The sequence below is a fragment of the Castor canadensis genome, chromosome 7, assembly GCF_047511655.1.
Source record: "Castor canadensis chromosome 7, mCasCan1.hap1v2, whole genome shotgun sequence".
NCBI lineage: Eukaryota > Metazoa > Chordata > Mammalia > Rodentia > Castoridae > Castor > Castor canadensis.
Genome location: NC_133392.1, coordinates 113,424,845 through 113,442,929, shown reverse-complemented (window position 1 = coordinate 113,442,929; position 18,085 = coordinate 113,424,845). Strand labels below are relative to the sequence as shown.

General features: G+C 39.2%; 1 non-coding gene across 1 annotated transcript; it reads left to right on the top strand.

Annotated features, from left to right (window-relative positions):
- The first annotated feature begins 18,007 nt into the window (after positions 1–18,007).
- On the top strand, positions 18,008–18,085 carry Trnai-aau (transfer RNA isoleucine (anticodon AAU)). Its single transcript has one exon. It is a non-coding gene; the product is annotated as a tRNA-Ile (tRNA).

Genomic DNA, 18,085 nt, shown 5'->3' with positions numbered 1-18,085 from the left:
TAATGAAATACAATAAGTGGTAGTGTGGAAATTAGATGAGGCTAAAAAAATTGCAGTTGCAAATAATACTGTCAGTGACAGGAATAGAAGCCTGAACTCTGCCTTTGTCTATGAACAATGCCTCCCATTGTGACTATGCAATAAAAGCCAAAAAATTAGAGTGGGGTCTTTCCAAACAAATTATTTTCAGAAATAAGCATGTTTTTACAGAACATGCCAAGGTTACATTAATTCAAAACTATATAAGAATTGAGAGGCTACAGAACTCAACTGCATGCAAACCTCATCTTTCTCACTTCTTAGGCTACCACTCTATAAACACAGAAGACCATTATATATATAAATTTAAATGGCTTATTACCTTACTTTGGAAAATAATTCATGATCCTTGTAGAAAATTTTAAAACTATCAAAAGAAACAAAGAAAAAATACAATAACCCATCATCTCATGCCCAGAAAATGTTAAAAGATTAACATTTTCTTATATTTCCTTCAGGATTTTTTTAATGTGCATGTTACACGTTTAAAATAAGACATTAATTTGAAAGCCTAGTCAGATAGTTCAGAGTAATAAGTTGACAGCACACAGATAGATACTTCCATGAAAAATAAATTTTTTTGCTAATGCTACCATAACAATGTACCGTAGACTTGCTGGTTTAAACATCAGAAATCTATTTTCTTGCAGTTCTGGAGACTTAAAATCTGAGATTAAGGTATAAGACCCTTCTTCTTGCCTTGTAAATGGCTGTCATCACCCCATATCTGCAAGTAGTCTTCCCTATGTGTACGTCTAGGTTCAAATTTCCTCTTATAGAGAGACCTATTACACTATTACTATTGCCAAGTCTAATGACATCAAGAAGGTGACTTCTTCACCTTCTTGAATACTTTCCCTCCAAATATAGCCCCAATCTGATGTACTAGGGTTTAGAACTTCAAAATACAAATAGAGGAAGGGCATAATTCAGAGTATGACAGGTGCTAAGTGGGGCAATGCAAATTCACTAGTAGCATAAACGCTTATATGTCATCATATACTCAAAAATATCTTTATACCTTGCCTTGAAGCAGCTACATAGTTTTTAACCTTCCTGAGGTCAGAGTCTCCAGTTTACTAATTGAGATCAGTGAGCAAAGGAAGCACTATTTAATAATAAATGGAATTAAAGAATTTATTATTACTCTGGGAAAATATGTCGAGAATCATCTTCTACCATAGACTAAAATAACTTCAGTCTTAAAAGTGATAAATGTAAGGAGGGGAAAGAGAATAAAAATAAACTATAAACTGGATATGAGTCTTACATATCCTACCTCTGAATGGGGATGGAATTTTATCTTTAATTCATTCATGTATCTATTTACCAAATACCACATGCCGAGTGTTCTTCTTGACACAAAATGGACCAAATTTTGTGTGTGTGTTTATCACAATGAAAAGAATTCCTCAGATTTTTATCATGTAAATACAAGTTTGTATTTCTTTACTGGTCAGTTCAATATTTGCCCCACCTATGTGTACCAGCATCACAAGCTGCAAGCAGTGTATATGTCCCTGCATAACTTGTTTTCAAAGCATTTTGTAAATCAGATCTTATTAGAAATGCACAAAAAGGGCCGGCTGTTAGAGGAGCCCTGAAGGGAACCCTGTGTAAAAAGAAGCATCCTTATGCAAAGGGAAGAATGCTGCCGTGATTCCATTCAGTGCTGTGTCAATCCCCACTGCTGTACCTGTGTCCTGGTTTGCAGGTTATGCCTGAGTGCTCATTTGTGCTCACACTGTCTGTCCTTCTGCCTGAGACTGCAAACCCCTGGAGGTTGGCCCACCACATCTGTTCTTTTCATTGAGGCCAGTGTCACAATAAAGCACTCACAAAGAGATTCCAGTAAATGCTTGTAGATGCTGATATAGATGCAGAAAAGAAACTCAGCAGGCAGCATCTGTGGGTCTGTTGAGGACATGCTCCTTGAGTTCTACTTCTGATCAGGCAGGACCTATATATCATACATGGCACTGCATATCCGATCATAAGGGTAGGCCCCTAGCACTCCTTGCTCTACTTGTGTTCCCAGTAACAGAGAGGAGAAATTATTTGAGGAATGACAAAAGAGAGTGAGAGAGTTGGAGACTTCTCTGGACTCCAAGAATCTGTCTAGACAGTATTTGTGTGCCCACCACCCACTGCCTTGAAGAAGGTAAGCTTTTCTGATTCTTTTCAGCACCAAGTAAAAGCTATTATCCTCTTCAGTGGGAACCAACTAATGTCAGTAGCCCATTGCACTGAAGAATTCAGTTATCTTCTCAAAAGAAATGGAAATCTCCCAAAAATGGAGTTATCTGGGGTTCAGGAAAAGAATTTAGCCAAAAGTTGCTTTCAAATGTAATTTTTTCTAATGTAGCTTCAGAAAGCTGTTGCCAGGAAGGGAATGATATAATTTCTGGCTGACAATTGTTGATTTCAATAAAAATACAGTGACCCCCAAATTATCGTAACTCAATGTCCACAAATACAAACATTACCCCAGAATTATAACAATATTGAATTTTCCCTAAGAACAAACATGTCTCTGGTAGAATTAGGTTCTTTTAATCCTTTGACTGATCTTCTATTTAGTTATATTTTCCATCTTTATTTTTAACTTATTAAAATTATTTTATTAACATCCTGTTTTCCATTTATACTTTCATTCACTGAATTTTTCAACATTAAATTGAATGAGAATAGCTTCCCTCTTTGTGTGTTTTCTTGGGGGAGTGGTTATTATTTACACATGATCTAATTTCCTTCACTCAAATTTGCATTTATATATTTTGTCAAAATGGTTTTATTTATTCATCAACATTTTGTCAATAAAATTTTTTACCATGTTTGTTTTTAGCCTTTAGTAATTTTATTGGATTATTACTTCCAAAGAGGATTATATTCCAAGTTGATTTTTGCATTTTTCTACTTTCTGATTTTTTTCAGCTCTAACACATTTAATCATGCAACATTTTAGTCATTTCCAACTTTATGTTATTATTTCCATCAATAATACCCCATGTGAATATGACACAAAATAACATATTTTTATTAATTTATAAAAGCAAATAGGTACTTGTAATTTACATTTCTATAAAATAATAGAGACAAATAAACATCTCAGTGTCCCAAATGAGGTAATAAATTCGTGTTTGAATGTCACAAAAAAAAATAATAAAAAAATAAAAGCAAATAGGAAACAGGAGTCAATAAATTAAAACAGTATGGTGAAAACTCGCTACTTCCTTCAAATACAAATGTCCCTGGAGAGGTCAGCCATTGCATGAAGTGGAGTGTGGGAAAAGTGATTTGCATCACAAGCTTTTCCTGGAGGTGAAGATGAAGTTATTCTCTTTCCCAGCCACCTGGCAGCTAAAGCATACGCCCATGACCTAGTTCTGTCATTCCCTTTCCCTTTCCTGAAGCTTTGGCTCAATAACTGAAGAAACAAAGAAGTTGGCATGGGAAAGAAAAAGGTTTTCATGGAATAGTTGTGGCAGTAGGAACATAAGAATCCTGGGATGACAGTGAGGGCTTTGAATGCCATATTAAGGGTCTGGCCCTATTCTGGAAGGATTGAGAGCCATTCATGACACTACTTGGGGAGTTATATGCTCAGTTCAGAGATTTAGAAACAGGACAGCAAGTCAAGAGACAGGTGTCTTCCCAATCCAAGACACTGGGAGTCAATGTTGGCACTGTGGCCCTGTGACATGGCTGTGGACAACCATTGCATCTACTCCATACTCTTACTCTCATTTCTGTTCTCCAAAATTTTCCATACTGCCAGGCTTTCCATGACCCAAGAACTTCCTTACTCCTATTCTCTCACCTAACAGGCTCCAAAACATAATGACGACTAAATGAAATAAACATAAATAACTATACTTCTATTAATCTCACCAGATAATAAAATTGAAGTCTAAAAAACCTAATGAGCTTGTTCAAGCTTGCCCAACTAGTAAGTAGTAATTCCTGTATCTGGTTTCAGTTTGACTTCAGAGTCTATGTGTCATAGTTTATTTTCTGTTGCTATAACAGAATACCTGAGACTCAGTGATTAATGTTTTTAAGGAGGTTGTTTGACTCACAAGAGCATGGTACTGACATCTGCTCAGCTTCTGGTTAGGGCCTTATGCTGCCTCAACTCATGGTGGAAAGTGGAAGGGCAAACAGGCACATGTGGCAGAGACAGATAAAGGTACTGGGCTTCTTTTATAACAACCAGTTCTCAAGAAAATGGCATTAATTCTTCTGAATGATTTAATTGCATCTTAAAGCTCTCATCTTCCAACACAGCAATGAAAATCAAATTTCAACACAAGTTTCAGAAGGGATAAAGTAAATCCAAACCATAGCACTATGTATGTTCTTAAGCCATATCACTCTGCAAGAAAGATTTGGTCACACAGTGAAATAGATGTTGTTTTAATACAGAGAAAACTGAATCAGTGTGGACATCACTTCCTCAGAATGACAGAGAGTGCTGGTCTATATAACTACAAAATTGCTGTACTTCCCTATGAGTTCTTGGCTTCTAAATGATTATTGGAATATATTGACTCCTTTCCTCCTACCTGTTGTTTTTTCTGCTGTGCAGAGCTGTTTCAATATCTTTTGAGCCCATGATGACTGGGCTGTGGGAAATCTTCCCTCTGCCTAGAACTCCTGTCATTTATCTGATCCATTCTTTCCAGACATTTAAATTCTGCAGATCAGGAAAGGATTTTTGTTTTTGTCTATTGTTGCTACAAATACAGTCCGAAACTTGACCTGATCTCTTCCTATAAAGCCTCTTATCCCTGCTTTCAGAGGGTGCCACCAGACAGAAATGGTATCTTGATTACTTTTCCAAGGGAAATTTCAATCCATTTTGTGCAGCTACCATACATCCTACCTACTACCAAGGTGGTTTAGGAGGTGTTCTGAACACTGGCAGCTTCACCATACCTTTACATTAACTTAAGCTATGTCTGTTAAAGACTCCTGCGGTCATGAAAAGCTTCCCTTGACAAAGGAAAGAATGTGAGTACCATTGGACTTGATTCCCTTCACAAAGGGCTCCCAGGCATGCATACTTTGAAAGAAGAGATATAGTGTGACTGTGACTAACCAGGGCAAAAAAGTCTGTGACTAGCAACTTACCATTTTCCAAATCACCCTGCTCCTGCCTTGTGGGAGCTCACTAGAAAATAAGGGAAGAGGGTAATGTGGAAATGATAACTTGGCAAAATTTTCCTGTTTTCTTTTGCTGTTTACTTACTGCTTACTGCTCATCTCCAGTGCAGACACCCTCTCATGTACACCAAGTACTCTTATACCTGGGACACAACTAAAGCACACACGGGCCATGAGCAAGATATCAAAGCTTTAGGGTCCTGGAGGCCCTCACCAAAACTGTGGCTCCCACTAACTGAACTCTTCTGCCTGAATTTCCTGCTAGCTCCACTTTAAGGGAGTGGTATTTTGAAAATATACTAACTTTTCTCTGGAAAAGACAACATAGAACTTCCCAAGAGGCTCTTTGGGGATGAATTTATCAGAACTTCCTTCATTAATCTCAGGGCTCTGTCGTGTTTCCTGCCTCAGCAGCAGCAGTGACTCCCCAGAGCAGGAGCTATTATACTGACATAAAGGACTAGAAACAAATCGTGCACCATGACAACTTGTGCCCTGCCACAAAGGTGACCACAGTACTTGGCCTAATAATCAAGTACTTGGATTTTGGAGTAGGTGAGTGAAGAAGGTCAGAGAATGAGTTTATTAGTGTTTTTGCTACAGAAAACTCTGTATGTGCTGTCTTTTCAATAACACACATATATTTCATAATTGGAAGAAAGTAAGATAAATATTATTAAATGTTTTCAAGCTATTTTATCCATAACTATTACTATGTTTTGAATATGACTGATGTTCCTCAAAGGTCCACATAGAAGGGCTAGGTTCCCAGGGTGGCAGTATCGGGAAATGCAGATCCCTAAGAGGTGGGACCTAATGGGAACTTCTCTCTCTGTCTCTTTCACTCTCTCTCTCTCTCCCTCTCTCCCTGTCTCTCTGTCTTTGTCTCTCTCCCTCTCTGTTATCTGCCTGGCTCAAGAAATGAACACTCACTTCAATCCAAATTCCCACTATGATATGTCACGTTCACCAGGGACCCAAACCAAAAAGGTTTTGGTCTTGAACCTCCAGAACTGTAAGCTAAATAAACCTCTCTTTACTTCACAAGAAGTTTGCATCAGATATTTTGATGCACTTATGGAAAGCTGGCTAATACAACTGTATTCATACAGTTCAACTATTCCAATATAAGCGGGTTAGCAGACACTTAGCCTAAAATGAGGCTTGAAGTCTCAGACTAGGTTCCATAGAAAGCAGATCAGAAGGCATGGGGATTACAGTCTCAGCAAAGCAGGAGGGGGGAGAAATGAATAAGGCCTAGAAGGAATGAAGCTAATTATAAGGAAAGCATTATTAAGCTCTTCACAGCTCAGGCCCGTGGATGTCTTCTGAGATTTCCTATGAAACTACTGCTTCTATGTCCAAGCTAAATATGGAGGAAAAAAAAAAGAATTGGTAAAATTCATCCCATGGAATGTTAAATCCCTCACACATCTATCCTGTACTACCCAATTCTTTGGTAACATCTGGGAGGTCAGATCCCTGGATACCTAAAGTTAGATCTCTGGAAGTATCTCAGGTGTGAGTCACAGTGCTGGGGATGAGCCTACAGTTCTCTCTGCGTGTATGTATGCAGTCTGCAGCCCTGCAGTCCATCCGTGGTGAGCCAGCATGCAGTGTGACCATGATGTGCCTGCCGGTGTATGAGTATGCATGTACCCCACTGAATCTCAGGGCTCCACAGGGTTTCCTGCCTCAGCAGCAGCAGTGACTCCCCACAGCGGAGCTATTATACTGATGTAAGGGACTAGAAACAAATGGTGCACCATGACAACTTGTGCCCTGCCACAAAAGTGACCACAAGACTTAAGATCAAAATATCCCCTCTGGAGCCTGTAAGAACACAACTGTTGTCAGGCTATCTTCTTGAAGAGATATCAGCAGCATCAAGCAAACGATCCTGGCCAAAAGAATCAAAACAAAAAATGAGTGTACACAAACAGCATTCAGCAAAACACCGAATAAACATCAAATAATTTTTAGAAATTAAAATAACAGTTCTTTCAATTATTGGTTTTATGATTTAGGCAAGTTTCTTAAACTGACTGGTTGCTCAATATAATGAAAAAGTACATTTGCTTATGCTTCAGTTCAATGTGACTAGAAGTCTTCCTCCATTTGCAGTGACATCTTGGAGAGAGACCTCTGTAGTCACCATAGATGGACAAGAAAAAACTGAAGGTTTGTGCACAGGTTTTTAAAGACCAAGCTTAGAAGTAGCTTACTTAATGTTTGCCCACATTCCATTGGTTGGAACACCATTTTGGGACCAAGTCTAACTGCAGGGGAGGCTGGGAAGTATATTCTTTTTGTGTGCTCAGAAAATGCCATGGTGAGTACCTAGTATTATCTCTTCCATGTCCTATTTAACCTTTTATATAGGGCTTGCAGTTGATCTATACAATAGAGAAAATGATCTTCTCTCATTCGCTCGCTTTCTTTCTCTCTCTACCTCTCCCTCACCTAAGTTTATAGTAAGGATCAAATGAGGCAATACTGGTAAAATCATTAAGCTTATGCACAGATATTAGATGTTCAGAAAATAGTGTTGGTAATGGGCACAAAAGAGGTTTTAATGGAAATAGTTATGGTAGCTATCATGGTAGATATAATTACTTTTGAAATGTTACTAGGATTCATTGTCCACATTTTGATCACTATATGTCAGAATCTTATATTTGTCTCTCTTCAATCCTTTCCCATGTAAACAACTTTCTCATCTTCCTCATGTAAAGTTTTCTTTGCTCAATTTCCCTTTAAGAGAAATATTTATTACCCAAAATGTTTAATATGGTAGAAGGTTCTTATTTCTTTTATTTTCTTTTGCATTTTTAAATGTTTGACATTTTCAAACCTCTCAGTTGTGAAGGTCTCTATTTCTGTATCTCTTGGCCCATTTCTGCATGGTTTTGATTATGTGGCCATAAGGTGGGGAGAATGAGAAACAGAAAAATTAATCAGAGTAGCAAGGGTTGGTCATTTCTCATGAACTAATTTTTTGCTTCGGTATAGACTTACTGAGAACCTTTCATGAGTCCATCTCCAAGCTGAACACTGGTGAATGGATGGACACGAGTTAGACATGCTCAGGACTGTAGGTAACAGAGCCACAGAGAGAAGCATAAATAAATATTGGTAGCCAAAGAATCTGAACGGTGGGGAACATATTCAGTGACTTTTAGGAAGGGACAGATCATTGTCAATAGGTGTCTCAAACTAAAGCAGATACCTTAAGAGCAACTGAGGCCAATAGGAGAAGGCGACCAGGAACTAGAGAAAAGGTTAGATCAAAAAGAATTAACCTAGAAGGTAACACACATGCACAGGAAATCAATGCGAGAAAACTCCCTGTATAGCTATCCTTATCTCAACTAGCAAAAACCCTTGTTCCTTCCTATTATTGCTTATACTCTCTCTACAACAAAATTAGAGATAAGGGAAAAATAGTTTCTGCCGGGTATCGAGGGGGAGGGGGGAAAAGGGAGGGGGCAGAGTGGGTGGTAAGGGAGGGGGTGGGGGGGGGAGAAATGACCAAAGCATTGTATGCACATATGAACAATAAAAAAATAAAAATTAAAAAAAAAAGAAAGTTATAGTTCAAGAGAGCCAAAAAAAAATAGGTGTCTCACTTCTGAATCAAGTAAGTCTGTCTGACTCTAGCCTGTCTGAATAGGGAAAGAGAGCTGGCAGGATCTGATGACATCCCCTTACTGGATTGCAAGTCAAGGTTCTAATTCTATGTATGCTTCAGAACTAAGATCTTTGGTTAGTCAAGCATATCCACATACTCTGAGAGAGAGGGGAAAAGTAGAACAATACTCATAAGGGAAGCAAGGCCACTACACTCAGCTAAGATTTGACTAAATTTTGGCTTGGTGGGTAACATACCTTATTTGGATCTCTTCATTCATGACAATAAATGGTTGTTTAATGTTCTACTATTGTACAGGCTGAGTCATTAGTCCCTAGACCTGGGAGCTAGGAAAGGATATTACAGATTATTATGGTCACTCAAGTCTGGCTTTCATCACCAGGTTCCCCCAACCCCTATATCTGAAGTAGGGTGTCTATGCGTAGAATTGTCCTCAGTTATCAGAGCACCTTATCTCTTAAAGCTATGTAATATATAGTCCTTGTTAAGTAGTCCTCCTGGCCCCATAGCATCCATATTCAACTCTCCTTATTCTCTTGGCATCCACTATTCTGCAGGCACTGTATTTTCATGAAAAAAATACTGGCATCTATTTCTGTTAAGAACTATTTTCCTCTAATAAAAGAAGTTTGGAGGTTGCCATCCAAGGCTAGCAAGGCAGTCTATATTTTTATCGATATCTCAAGCTCCCTTGTCCGTTCTTTTCTGCCATTCTGAATAGAGAATGTAAAACTCTAAGGATGATTACAGTATAAGCTACTAGCTTCATACTCCTTGATTCATTTTAATCTACTTTTAGTATTTTGACAATTAAAGACCATTTTCCCTTCCTCCAAAAATTGGATAACTTCCCTGTGAATGTAAAAGAGAAAGCAGTAATTTTATGGGTGCAAGGGGGAGACAATCTACTTCTGACTTCAGTATAAAGGACTTATTGCAAGGAAAGAGAATGATAGCTGAGGTACCTCCTTTTTCTTACTCATGAAATCATTTGTCTTTTATACCTTGAATATTACCACACAATATTTCTAATGACACAATCTATATCCTTGATACCTGCTTTTCTTTATACATCTAAGAATTCTATCCACAAATAATGAGTAATGTATGATATGAGGTAATGCTAGCCATTGCAAAAATACTCCAAAACATATAAAAACTCAAACACAATAAACACTTCTCCTTTATTTTTTTTAACTTTTATTTTATTCATATGTGCATACAATGTTTGGATCATTTCTCCCCCCTTCCCCCTACACTCTCCCTTACCCCCCCTTACCCCTCGCTACCAGGCAGAAACTATTCTGCCCTTGTCTCTAATTTTGTTGAAGAGAAAGTATAAGCAATAATAGGAAGTATAACCCACATAGGTAGCTTATATTCCAATAGATGAATTTTCTAGTGATAGCTTTAGTTTAAGAAATGATTCAGGAGCCAAGATTCCTTCTATCTCCTGTGTCCACCACCTTAAACAGGTGACCTCTAAAATCACTGTGCTTGTTTCCTGGAAGCAGTGGTAGGAGAAAAGAGCACAAAAGATTCCACATGGGAGATTTGAAAGGTAAGTGACACAGATTACCTTCACTCCAATTTCATTGGCTAGAAATCCATCAAACGACCATACTTAGTAGCAAGTGAGAAGTCTGGATCATAACCATGAAGAAGAAATGGGTTTGCTGAAAGCTATTCCACATCTGCCTAATCTGTTATAGTTGGAAAGATAGCAGTTACCACAGGCATAGTCTCCCCTTGGGAGCCTAAAGTATTGAGAAGAATGAAAGAGCTCAACAAATAATCACATGCAACCATAACAATAAATACTTAAACAATGCAATTGCAAATGTGATAAAAACATACAAGGGGCAAATATGGTGAATATTATAACAAATTACAAGAAGTTATATAATGAGAGAGAAAGACAGAACAAGAGGGGGGAGGGAGGGAGGAAAGAGAGGAGAAGAGAAGTAGAGATGTATTTAAGAGATGCATTTTCAGGGTACAGGAATATATGCCATTTGTTCTATTACTCATTTAGGAAGTAAAGTGCCTACTATATGACAGCTGTTCTGCCAGTCTTCACAGAAGATTTCAAAATAAAGAATGCAAAGTCCTGTTGTCTTCCACCACTACCTTGAAGAACTTATTTAGATGCATCAGAAAGAAGATATCACAATAATTTCATATATTTGAGGTGATTTCAAGTGTGGGAGAGGGTTTGTATGCCATGGAGTGATTCCCCTCCACCCAATTTTTAAGCAAACCATTAAGCAACCAGGATATCAGTGTCATCCTCTTCATATAGAAAACCAGCTCTACCTACTGAAAAACAGGCTGAAAATTTAAATATATGCTATACACATAGCCCCCTGCTAAGAAAATCTCTGCAAATAGATTATTGTGCATGACATTTCTGTTACAACTACAGAGCTACCCTATTACTGTGACTAGACTGCCCAGACTAGGGCTCAAAGTATGAGCTCACAGTCTCCACGATATGGTAACAAAACAACCCAATTGTCTTATGCTTATAGTTGGTAGTAATAGCAACAGTAATAGTATAGCAATAATTTGATATCAAAATTATTTTAACAGATTCCATTGTTTAGACAGTATAATAAAAGAAGATTGCTCTCTATTAGAATAAAATTCAGAGGCTTTTTATTTATTTACAAAAATAAAAAGTTTATATAACAGCAAGGCTTTCTGTGTTGCTCTGGATAAGTAAGAATTTACAAAAAAACAGAGCTCTGCACATAGTCACAAGACTTTTGAAGTCATGGGCTGATGAAAAAGATCTGTAAGCAACAATTGAACAGAAACCTAGCAAGTTGAAGGTTTCCCAGTGGGAAGGGAGGCTGGCATGTTTTGAGACTTCCAGTAATCTGATTTCCATTTGAGGTTGGTTCCTGTTCTTTGATATAATCACTGTAGTCAGCTCCAAATTTTGAGTAAATGCTTATTTCATATATATGTTACCTTCGGTTAGGGATGTTTTGGAAAGTGGAGAAGACTGTCAATGCATGGGACAGTGGAGAGTGGCAGGACAGCAGCCACAGGTGGCAAAAGTGTGAGTTGGTTGATTCAGAAGCCAAAATTTACAACAAGAGATCATAAGCAGGTGTGCCATGAATCCCCACCAGAAATGCCACTGTAGACAAAAAAGGGGCTCCAAGCTACTTTATTTGACCATTGAATTAACAAGTGATCTATAGAAAGCCAAAATACATGGGTCATTGAGGTCAATCTCAGGTATCCAATGTGCTCCCCCTAGCATTAAACCCACATAATCTGAGAGTCAAGAAGAGAAGATGCTAAAGATTTGACTCAATAACAACACTTAAGATCCTCCAGCAACCAAATAAGCAAACAAAAACACTTTGCATCTATTGTCCTTCTCATCTTCCTGTTCTCAAAGGTGTGTGCTGTCAGTTGGCTGCAGTTATCATTTCATTTTTCTATTAAAAAAATGAAAACTTGCATCTCAAAAAGCAGCCATAAGCTTTTCTGTAATCACCAAGAAACCTCTCAGTTTTGTAGATAACCCAACTGATAACACATGCTTCAACACTGGTTGGTGAGTTTCTGCAGGGTTTTTTTTTCTTTTGTTGCTGGTGGTGTTGTTTGCTTTTTACTCTCAGAAACCAGAACCATTTAGAATGATATTTTAATTTATTATTGTGAAAGGGACAGCAACTGGTTTTTAATGGTTACAGAATGGTGACTTGCAACCCTGGCCCAGCAGCTGTGTCCACTGAGCCACAAGCAGACTCTCAGCATCTTGTCTCTGGCACACATCAGTGCTCCTGCCTGCTGCCTCCCTCCCTCCCAGTGGACAGACCACCACCTGCTATTGGCACAGTGCCGACCCTTCAGGGAACAAATGTTCTCTTGCTGCTGGTGATAGGACAGGACAGACGCTGGATTTCAAGAGAATCAGGGAAAGGCACCCTCAGGACAGCTGCCCTACTCCTCCACCCATCTGCCTTCCTGCCTATCAGATATTGCAGGAATCAGGGCAATAGCAGAGTGGATGTTTGGGTCAGATTGTGGTCTAGATTGTCCTGACTCCTTTCCCTACTGATCTTTCTCAAGGCTATGGTTACCACTAATTTATTCAGGCCACAAGCATTTATTGAGGCTCTCTTATGTGCCAGGCAATTTGCTAAGTGCTGGGAATATATACTTGAATATTTCATTCCCTATCCTTGTGAAGGTCATAGTTTCATAGGGTAAGCAAGACATGCTAATAAATTATGACACAACATTGAAAATTTAATAACAGACTTAAAAACAAAATGCACAGAGTATCACCCAGGCATGAAACATGGGCTTTGAAAACGGTTAGACTTGATGAAAATCCCCGCCTTACCTCTTGCTACCTGTTCAAATTTGGATAATTTATTTATGGTCTCTAAATTCCAGTGACCCACCAACAAAGGATTATGTAAATAATGCAGTGAAGTCCTTGAATATGGCACATAGAAAATACTCAACAAATATTGGTCACTGTTACCCAGTTCAACTTGTACATAAATGTCTCTCTAAGACATGTTAGACCATTATGCCACAGCAAGGGATGTGGAGTCTATAAAAGATGGATGAAGGGGGACAACTAGAAGACACTGGAACCAAAGAAGACTCCAAACATCTGTGCCCAAGAACAAAGCTGGAGTACAGGGCAGAGTAAAAACTATACCTAGACTATCAGACAGCCAATCAGAGTAGAAGGAACAAAATCCAAGGCAATAGCACAGAAATTAGGGCTTTCAAGCAAAAATCCACCCAGAAAGGAGAATACATAGCAGAAGTGAAAATCTGGAGCAACAGGGATGTGAAATACTGAAAACATCACCTCAGAGAAGGTGGCATTTGCAAGGAAGCTAGGAGCTTGCTGGGCAGAGGAGTTAATAAAGCACAAACCTTGAAGGAGAGGCAGCATGTGGAGAGACATACAGTGATGCTCAGAGAAAGAACATGAATGCCACAGTGGCTAGAGTGTGTGGAATAAGGTGAAAAGGTGATGCTGGAATAGGGCAGGAGCCAAGACACAAAGGTGCTTATTTGGCAGCTTGGGAATAGTCTTGTTCTATAGGGCAACATGACCACATAACACAGTACCCTTCAACCTTGAAGCAATGCTCATTCTGAGTTTAACTTGTCTGTGGGAAGTCCTGACTATGGGTTTGTTTTTAATCTCCCCAAATGATTCTAATGTGCAGCCAGGGTTGTGAGCCTCTGCTGCAGGTAATCACAAGTCAATGATGATTCTCCTTGTGTGCTCAGAATGCTGTGAAGCTAAGAGAAGATATTCATTTAATTTCAGCAAACATTATTAATAGCAAGTAGGTGCCAGGTCCTGTGCTAGGGTCTTGTAAACACGGAGATGGGTAAGACAGGGTCCATTGCCCTCTGTTTACCTCTTCAGAGCTGATGAATCATGTTCACCTTCACTGTCTTATACTGCCTAGGAGTGCAGAGGAAATGTGGTTGCAGTCCTTCCAGGGAGGCTGTAGACATAATAACCTCCATCATCAGGAGGCCTCCCCTGAGGTCTCGTGCTGGGCTGCAGTGGAGAAAATGAATTGAGCAATCTTTTATAGAGCAAAATCAATAGCATCAGAACAGGCAGCCACACCAGCAGCTGGGGCTATCTGGAGCAGGGGAGAGGAAAGGGGAGTGGAAAGAGGGTTGTGGAAGAAAACAAGGACACAGCAACGTAGAGAAGAAACAGAAGCATCATGAAAGGAGGAAGGAAAGGGGTGGGGATGAGGCCATGGTTCCTTAAAGTGTTTGGACAACACCACTACATCCCCTATCTCTTAAGCCCCCTCCATGTGCTCAGAGCCCTGAATATAAGGTGATTCCAGACGATACAAGAAACTAACATGAGGAAGTTCCAGTCACTGTGCTACCTGTTTTCCACACACTAGTATAATATAATCTTCACTAAGAGCTAATTTCATAAATGAGAAAACAAAAATGCTAAAGATCACTAGGTACCAAGCTTATGTGTAATAGAATCATTTTTCTCCTTTTAGGTTTAAAGAGAAATGTATGGGAGAGTGGCTTTGAAAATGAAGAAGTACTTCAGAAATAATTATTTTTCCAATCTCAACTCATGCATGACACTGGCACAAAGTTTCAAGTGAGACAGGACCTAATGATCATCTGGGTGGATCGGAATGGACCTTGAATTCGTGCTTTCTTGACCCGTGTAGCTCCTGATAAGACCCTTAATCTACGTGGGAACAGAATCATTCAGCTTACAGGAGGCAGATGAAAGAGAGGGGGAAAGTCTGCCGTGCAACCGTAGAGAACACTTTTTAAGGATCTTCAGGCATAAAATCCTCCCAGGAGAGTCACACAAGAGGGACTGAAACTGTCCCCACTGTGGCTGGAATGGCTTGCAGAGTGGGGATGAGTTGTAGTACCTCACTAGAGTGACGACTAGCCCCATGGGAAAGGCTTTTTGGAAGAGCAGCAAAGTTCAGTTCAGGTTCCTCTGTGCTGTATGACAGTGTGACTAGGCCTCCTGTGATTGTTTTAGATACACACCCAACTCAGATTAGGCCAGACAAAGGGGATGTTTATTGGAAGGGTACTTGGTCTTTCATGTAGGGAGAAGTTTTTTTAATGGCTGAATGCCTATGCCTCCGCTCCAAATTCATATGTTGAAATCATAAGCACCAAGGTGATAGTATTAGGATTTGTTGCTTTTGGGGGTTGGTTATGTGACGAGTAGCACTCTCCTGAATGGGATTAGTATGCTTATAAAAGAGGCCCGAGAGAGTTGCCTTTCCCCTCATAACATTTGAGGAAATCTATGAACCAGGAAGTGTGCCCTCACTGGACAATGTATTTGCTAGCACCTTGATCTTGGATTTTTCCACCATCTAGAACTGAGGAATCTCTGCTATTTATGAGCACCCAACTTATCACCCTTCTAGTATATAGTAGCTGAAACAGATTAAGATAGTGTTGAACAATCATACTTCAGGAATAAGTGGTTATAGCTGGGCCCTGGAGTGATTAAAATCTGGGACATAACCCATAAAGATTTTGTCCATCTCTTTTTGGTAGTTCTCCAGTTTTGTACTGTTGATTTCTTGGAATGTCACTGCAGACTGTCTTCTACTGTAAGGTGGAAAGCATGGCCACCAAAACCTCCTGATCCCCATATTACAAGATTCCATCTCTAAAGAGCTACACAGTTCCTCCACTAAATCTTAAAAAATCCCACAGAAGGCATCTATTGGAGGATTCCATTTGGTCAGCACCAATAAGCAAGGACAAGTTCAACATCATGGTAACCCCACTGTGTACATATGTATGGAGAGGGGAGAGGATATTACCAAGAGAAAGGAGAGAAATTAGGATCTTATGCTCCATGTCACCAACAGGACACTTCAACACCAGCAAAGCAAGATTCAGGTGATAGGAAGTTTCACAATACATCATTGTATGCAAAAGCAATGTGCAAAAACCAAGATGAACAAGGTTTGACCCTAGCCCTCAAAACATTCACAACGCAATGTGGCAGATTGTCATGCCATTTTCCTCACAGCACACACAGAGCGTATTTGACAGCTCTAGTTAGAAATGATCATGCGACTGACTTATGACCAATCATGGTGAGTCATTTCCAGACCAGCTCCATGAAACTGTCTTTCATGCAATCCTCCCTGTGCTTCTCCCTTTATAGGAGAAAGAGATGTAAATAACCCCCATATAAACTGGGAGAACCATGGGTTTAAGACTGCAAGACCACAGATGGGTGGAACCTGGCTCCCTGGCTCACTGCATAGGAGAGACCCACCAAACATAAGTGTGCACATTGGGCTCTCGGATTATCAAGTGAAAAAAACTTCTATAGTGTTAAACATTAAGGTGTAGACATTTATTTATTACAGCTGCTATGTCTGCATTAATATAATTTGTAAACATTACATTAACTGGAATTAACTATTTCGAGTTTCAGCTCTGTGACAATCTTGCTGAATGACTTAGAAAAAATGACTTTACTTCTGAGTCTGCTCGTCAACTGTATGGACATTTCAGGATTTTCCACTAATAAACAGAGATAGTGCATGTGAAAATGTGAATGCTAAATTACTTTATGACTTCAAGATAGAATATTAGAAACTTGTCTCTGTCTTGCCATTTTTCAAGTTTGCCAAGATATAATTTTCGTGGCTTAGAAAGCTTAAGTTTCTTATTGAAAGTCTCCTATTTAATAAAAGAAGCAATATAGGTTATAAGAATATGTTTTCCCTTAGAACTCAATAAAATTATTTTCACTATGAATTTTTTTAAATAACCAGCACTTAAACATTTTTTATTTTATACATTAGCATTAAAAGAAAATAACTTGCTCACCAAAGGTATTATCAAGCTTCATTGGCATCTTGAAAAACCAAGGCTGAATTAGGGGAAATTTTACAACTTTGCCCTTAGTAACTGGCAAATTTCAGCCTTGAACCTGAGAACTCCGACTTGAATTCTTATTCCAGTTTAGCATGTCTCCCTGCTTTCTTTGTAATCCCTCCCTGCCAGGATGCTCAAGTTGCCATAGCCACTGTGCAGCTATCAGTTTCCATTGGTCTTCCCTCAGTCTCAACAGAATGCTCTCAGTAAAGACTCAGACACTCTGCTACATCAACAGTTGTCAAAATGTGCACCTCCCAGACTCATGGGAACCATTTGTGTTTGAATTTCGGAAGAATATCTCCACTACTACTTTAACCACAGTAACACTGATTTCACCTATACTGCATACTCAGCTCTTGGATAATATTTCCTTTGAACAAAGAGATTTCTAATTCTTCACAAAAAATTGGAGATCATTGAATCTGGAGAACTTTGGGGTCAAAATAGGGTACCAAATGAAGAGACCAAGGAGTCATTTGCTAATGCCAAGAGTGATGCTAACTTTTATGACTCTAAACAAGTCTCTTTAAGGCCTTAGTTTCCTTGTCTATAAAATGGAAAGCGTAATGTCAAGAGAGTCCAGCCTGGTCTATGAGGCAAAGCAGCTTAGAGTGTATATTCAACACTGGAGGTGGAGGGAAGGTAGGAAGGGACTGACTATGAAAGGAAGAATAAAAGCCTAGAGAAAGGGATTTTAATTTTATTTAAACATACTCACTGAGGGGGCTGGAGGAGTAGCTCAGTGGTAGAGCACCTGCCTAATAAGCATGAGGCCCTGAGATCAAACCCCAGTCCTGCCCA